The 7,066-nt window shown below is 40.2% G+C and overlaps 1 pseudogene; it reads left to right on the forward strand.

The window, feature by feature from the left end:
* The first annotated feature begins 5,368 nt into the window (after window positions 1-5,368).
* On the forward strand, window positions 5,369-6,120 carry LOC116909394 (annotated as a pseudogene).
* Window positions 6,121-7,066: the final 946 nt, after the last annotated feature.

Below are 7,066 nucleotides of genomic sequence, written 5' to 3' on the forward strand. Positions count from 1 at the left end.
ACTTTGAGTACTGTATTGAATAGGTATGGAGAGGGTGGACAGCCTCGTCTAGTCACTGATTTTAGTGGGGTTGCTTCAAGTTTCTCTCCATTTAGTTTAATGTTGGCTACTGGTTTGCTGTATATGGCTTTTACTATGTTTACGTATGTGCCTTGAATTCCTGATCTTTCCAAGACTTTTATCATGAAGGGGTGTTGAATTTCGCCAATGCTTTCTCAGTTTCTAATGAAATGATCATGTTTTTTTTTGAGTCTGTTTACATAGTGGATTACGTTGATGGATTTCCATATATTGAACCATCCCTTCATCCCTGCAATGAAGCCTACTTGATCATGATGGATTATCATTTTGATGTGTTCTTGGATTTGGTTTGTGAGAATTTTATTGAGTATTTTTTGCATCGATGTGAATAACGAAAATTGGTCTGAAGTTCTCTTTCTTTGTTGGGTCTTTGTGTGGTTTAGGTACAAGCATAATTGTGGCTTCATAGAAGGAATTGGGTAGTGCTCCATCTGTTTCTGTTTTGTGGAATAGTTTGGACAGTATTGGTATTAGGTCTTCTATGAAGGTCTGATAGAATTCTGCACTAAACCCATAGTTTTGTTGCATATAGGCTTTTGTTGTAGATGTCATGATTTTTTTTTTGAATTTCCTCAGGTTCTGTTGTTATGTCTCCCTTTTCATTTCTGATTTTGTTAATTTGGTTATTCTCTGTGTGCCCTCTGGTTAGTCTGGCTAAGGTTTTATATATCTTGTTGATTTTCTCAAAGAACCAGCTCCTGGTTTTTTGATTCTTTGTATAGTCCTTTTTGTTTCAACTTGGTTGATTTCAGCCCTCAGTTTGATTATTTCCTGCCCTCTACTCCGCTTGGGTGCATTTGCTTCTTTATGCTCTAGAGCTTTCAGGCGTGCTGTCAAGCTGCTAATGTAAGCTCTCTCCAGTTTCTTTTTGGAGGCACTCAGAACTATGAGTTTTCCTCTTAGCACTGCTTTCAGTGTCCCATAAGCTTGGGTATATTGTGCCTTCATTCTCATTAAATTCTAAAAAGTCTTTAATTTCTTTATTTCTGCCTTGACCAAGTTATCATTGAGTAAAGTGTTGTTTATCTTCCATGTATTTGCGGGCTTTCTGTTGTCAGTGTTGTTATTGAAGACCACCCTTAGTCCATGGTGATCTGATAGGATGCATTGGATTATTTCAATCTTCTGCATCTGTTGAGACCTTCTTTGTGACCGATTATATGGTCAATTTTGGAAAAGTTACCATGAGGTTCTGAGAAGAAAGACGAAATGTTCTATAATTATATGTTAAATCCATTTGATTCTTCTGTTAGTTTCTCTGTGTTTCTGTTTAATTTCTGTTTCCATGATCTGTCCATTGATGAGAGTGTGGTGTTGAAATCTCCTACTATTATTGTGTGAGGTTCAATGTGTGCTTTGAGCTTTATTAAGGTTTCTCTTATGTATGTAGGTGCCTTGCATTTGCAGCATAGATATTTAAGATTGAGAGTTCATCTTGGTGGATTTTTCTTTTTTTCATATGAAGTGTCCTTCCTTATCTTTTTTGATAACTTTTGGTTGAAAGTCAATTTTATTTAATATTAGAATGGCTACCCCATCTTGTTTCTTCATTCCATTTGCTTGGAAAGTTGTTTTCCAGTCTTTTACTCTGAGGTAGTGTCCATCTTTGTCTCTGATGTGTGTTTCCTGTATGTAGCAAAATGCTGGTCTTTTTAATGTATCCAGTCTGTTAGTCTGTGTCTTTTTATTGGAAAATTGAGTCCACTGGTGCTATGAGAATTTAAGGAATAGTGATTGTTGTTTCCTATTATTTTTGTTGTTAGAGGTGGAATTATGTTTGTGTGTCTCTCTTCTTTTTGTTTCCCTGCAAGGAGATTACTTTCTTGCCTTTTCCATGGTGTAGTTTCCCTTTTTGTGTTGGAGTTTTCCATCTATTATCCTTTGTAGGGCTGGATTTGTGGAAAGACATTGTGTAAATTTGGTTTTGTCATGGAATATCTTGGTTTCTCCATCTATGTTAATTGAGAGTTTTGCAGGGTATAGTAGCCTGGGCTGGCATTTCTGTTCTCTTAGGGTCTGTATGACATCTGTCCAGGGTCTTCTGGCTTTCATTGTCTCTGGCGAAAAGTCTGGTGTGACTCTGATAGGTCTGCCTTTATATGTTACTTGACTTTTTCCCTTATTACTTTTAATATTCTTTCTTTATTTTGTGCATTTGGTGTTTTGACTATTATGTGATGGGAGGTATTTCTTTTCTGGTCCAATCTATTTGGAGTTCTGTAGGCTTCTTGTATGCTTATGGGTATCTCTTTTTTTAGGTTAGGGAAGTTTTCTTCTATGATTTTGTTGAAGATATTTACTGGTCCTTTGAGCTGGGAGTCTTCACTCTCTTCTATACCTATTATCCTTAGGTTTGATCTTCTCATTGAGTCCTGGATTTCCTGTATGTTTTGGACCAGTAGCTTTTTCCGTTTTACATTATCTTTGACAGTTGAGTCAATGATTTCTATGGAATCTTCTGCTCCTGAGATTCTCTCTTCCATCTCTTGTATTCTGTTGGTGAAGCTTGTATCTACAGCTCCTTGTCTCTTCTTTTGGTTTTCTATATCCAGGGTTGTTTCCTGTGTTCTTTCTTGATTGCTTCTATTTCCATTTTAATTCCTTCAACTGTTTGATTGTGTTTTCCTGGAATTCTTTCAGGGATTTTTGTGATTCTCTCTATTGGCTTCTACTTGTTTATTTATGTTTTCCTGCGTTTTTCTAAGGGAGTTCTTCACGTCTTTCTTGAAGTCCTCCAGCATTTTAAATCTAGATCTTGCTTTTCTGGTGTGTTTGGATATTCCGTGTTTGCTTTGGTGGGAGAATTGGGCTCCGATGATGCCATGTAGTCTTGATTTCCGTTTCTTGGGTTCCTGCACTTGCCTCTTGCCATCACATTATCTATGGTGTTACTTTGTTCTGCTATTTCTGACAGTGGCTAGACTGTCCTATAGGCCTGTGTGTCAGGAATGCTGTAGACCTGTTTTCCTGTAGTCTTTCAGCTAGTCATGGGAATAGAGTGTTCTGCTTTTGGGCATGTAGTTTTTCCTCTGGGCCTGTGTCCTGAGTTCACCAGGCACGTCACTTGGAGAAGAAAAGTTGGCTTACCTGTGGTCCCGAGGCTCATGTTTGCTCTTGGTGGGAGGCTGCTTATGAGCTCTTGGTGAGTGCAGCATCCAGGAGGACCTGTGTCATCTTTTCCGGGAGCCTCCATGCATCAGGGTCCCAGATGGCATTTTGTGTTTTCCTCTGGAATCAGAAATGTGGGCAGAGTATAGTCTCTTCTATCTTCCCAGGCATGTCTGCCTCTCTGAAGGTTTAGTTTTCCCTCCCATGGGATTTGGGTGCAAAGAACTGTTGATCCGGTCCCTTCAGGTTCCGGCTGTTTCTGGGGCGCAGGGGACCTGCAGCTCCAGTGCCCTTATCTTCCGGTTCCCAGAGGCCATATACAGTTTCCTCTTGGGCCAGGGATGTGGGCAGGGGTGGGGCAGTATTGGTGGTCTCTCCTGCTGTGCAGTCTCAAGAGTGCCCACCTGTCCGGGCGGTGAGCTCTCTCTCCCACGGGGTTTGGGAGCAGTGAGCTGCGGGCAGGGATCAGCGAGGTTCCACACATGCCTGTTACAGTCTTTGTTTTACAAGGGTGAACTCCTTTTCTGCTTCAGCCATTAGACATTTTTGACTTTTTAAATTTGAATCTCCTTGTAATGTTTGGAACAAATCACTTAACTTATATTTACTGAATCCAATTACTAAGCTAGTTAATACCTTCTGTTAATTACTGAAAATCATTGAGAGTGTGTAATTGGTTCCTATGCTTTTGTACCTCTTGTGATTGAATTTTATGTTGATTGATTTTTACAACCCAGATAAGTTAGTGAGCCTCCTCTGTGTAATTTTTTTCTGGAGCAATCTGTATTCCTCAGTGTAGCAGAATTCTTTGTGTTATCTTAAACATATGCTCTGAAACATCTTCATCGGAATCAGCCAACAAAATGTCATCCATATAGAGATAAAGGATAGGCTGAGGACATTGCCTATGAATTATTTCTAATGATAGTTGCACAAAATATTGACATAAAGTTGGACTACTTTCCATCCCCTGTGGAAATACATTCCAATCATATCTTTTCATTGGAACACTGTTGTTCAGAGTAGGTACCAAACTTTTCCCTACCCTGCTCATGTAACAGTGTGGGCAAAAAGCAATCTTTCAAGTCACTTATTATTATAGGTGATGATTGTGGTAACAAAGAAGGTAAAGGAAGTCCAGGTTGTAAAGGACCCATCATTTGAATTATTCTATTAACTGCTCTTAAATACATTGCTATTCTCTATTTATCTGATTTCCCTTTTTATAACAAACAGCGGAATTCAATGAGCTGGTAGACTCTTCAGTATTTTGAGTCTCCGGCTGCTCTTATACTAGTCGTCCAAGTGTCTGCAATATTTCTTTTGTTATGGGACACTGCTCTTGTCACACAGGCTTGTTTGATGACCATTTCTGGGGCAAGGCTGTTGGTTTGTCAGCAGTGACCTTTGTATAAATTTAGAAATTCAGTCCCTGTGATGGATTGTTTTTAGATCATGGGGACAGCTTGTAATATTTTTTGATCACCAGTATCAATACCTTCCCCAGGAGTATCTACCACATCACACTTAATTTCCTCATTTGCTGTTCCTGGAATTGCAGGAATATTACTTTGCTTCCCCTATTGCTGTAAGAGATCTTTTCCCCCATAAATTTATGGGTATGTTAGCCATATAAGGTCCCCACTTCCCTGTTTATTCTTCTGATCCCACACAGTTAATCCACTGAACATTTTGTCTTATTTCTGATAATTTACCAATTCCTATAAACTGTGTGTAAAGCTTCTGGAGTGGCCAATCTGGATTCCAAGACTTTTGGGAATGTATACCAGCATCAGCTCCTGTATCCACCAACATTGTTACACGTTAACAATATTTTCTGGGGTCTAACCTTGACAGGAGTTGGGGGCCGTCAAGGACTAGGGATACCCGGTAGGCAAATAAGAAAACACATTGAGGTACAAGCCGGCAGGCTGTTTTTGCAGTGAGAGCTCCTGAACTTGGGAATCAGAGTGCTCTACAGACTTGACTCGGCCCCAGTCTTTTATTGAAACCATACAAGGAAGTCGGGTTACAAAATTCATAGGTGGGGGTGGATAAATGCTTCTCTGTTTTGCTGTGCCAACATTTTCTTGTGATTCAGAGTAGTACGGATTTAGAAGAGAAAAAAGGAAGTATAAAAATTTCAAACATAAAGTTTTAGAGAGCTTTTAGGACAGCCATGGCTTGTGTTCCTAAGAAACATCTGAAATACATAGCTGCTCTAATTGGATGCTGGCTAAGTTGACTCATGTGTTTGCTCCTTGTCTGTTCACTGGTCCTCACAAGCTGAGGGAATGCTTGCCTCTGGTCATTTCCCGAGGAACGGACTCAAGTATACCCTGACTGGAGATGAAGTAAAAAAGATTTGCATGCAGCGATTCATTAAGATTGATGGGAAAGTCAGGACTGATATAACCTACCCTGCTGGGTTATGGATGTCATCAGTACTGACAAGACTGGAGAGAACTTCTGCCTGAACTGTGACACCAAGAGTCAGTTTGCTGTACATCATATTATGCCTGAGGTGGCTACGTACAAGTTGTGCAAAGTGAAAAAGATCTTTATGGGCACAAAAGAAATACCTCATCTGGTGACCCATGCTACTCATACTGTTCAATACCCTGATACCCTCATCAAGGTGAATGACACCATTCAGATTGATTTGGAGACAGGCAAAATAAGTTTTGACACTGGGAATCTGTGTATGTGACTGGAGGTGCTAACTTGAGAAACACCAATAGAGAGAGACAGCCTGGCTCTTTTGATGTGAAAGATTGCAATGGCAACAGCTTTGCCACTCAGCTTTTCAACATTTTTGTTATTGGCAAGAGCAGCAAACTGTGGAACTCTCTTCTCAGAGGAAAAGGAATCTGCCTCACCATTGCTGAAGAGAGAGACTAGATGTTAGTGGCCAAACAGAGCAGTGGGTGAAATGGTATCTAGGAGACATGCTGGCGAAGTATTTGTACTCTTCCTACTACAAGCCTTTCTAGGCAGCATGCTAGATTAAGCAGCATGATGAAACAACAAAGTTTTATAGTAAGCACAGTTTTTTACATCTCCTGACCACAGTCTCCAGTGAGGCCAAGGGCAGCAGTATTGTCGTTACAGAGTCGATATCTTTCAGACATGTGTGAGACAGTATGGTTTCATAAAAGGGCAAACATGAGGTCATACTGCCAACCCTGCAGTCTTTGTAATTCTTCCTGGGCCCGACCATACACCATCTATTTAATTCTTTGGCTGTTCTGATTTTCTACATTTTAATTCTTCTTGATGCTTAATTCTCTTTTCTTTGGGATTACAGTCCCATGGCAAGGTGCTCCGAGGTGATCTTAAAAATAAAGTGAAGGGCACCTTCCTTTGCCAATATCCCTCTCTAATCCCACAAGATCTCCAATCTGGGTCAAACATCCAGGACCCCATCTGTCTGTCTACAAAACCATCCTCATTTGGGAAATATCTGTATGTTATTCCATCCTCAGTTTTGTAATATACATGTCCTGCTGTTTTTACACGGAAGTGAGACTAAGACTGGGGGAACAGCTGCAGATATACTTATCTCTGCCCGAGGCTCTCAGTTACTTCCATTTCACCTCAAGCAAGTGACCACAACATGTTACACTTTCCCAAGATGTTGTAACTGTCACCATATCCAATTTTATGTTGGGTGCAATTTCCCCAAATTTGCAGAGCTTCCTCTATAGTTACTCCTCTCTTGAATTCCTGAACAGCCTTCACTTTAATATTATTGGAAACATATAGTTCCTGGATATCAAGTGGGCTCCTACTTGGTCTTGCCAGGTCACCAAATACCTGTTTAATCAAAGAAGGAGGAAAGAGAAGGGACAGTAAATAGATAAGGAGAATGATAAGT

The sequence above is a fragment of the Rattus rattus genome, chromosome 9 (assembly GCF_011064425.1).
Source record: "Rattus rattus isolate New Zealand chromosome 9, Rrattus_CSIRO_v1, whole genome shotgun sequence".
Classification (NCBI taxonomy): domain Eukaryota; kingdom Metazoa; phylum Chordata; class Mammalia; order Rodentia; family Muridae; genus Rattus; species Rattus rattus.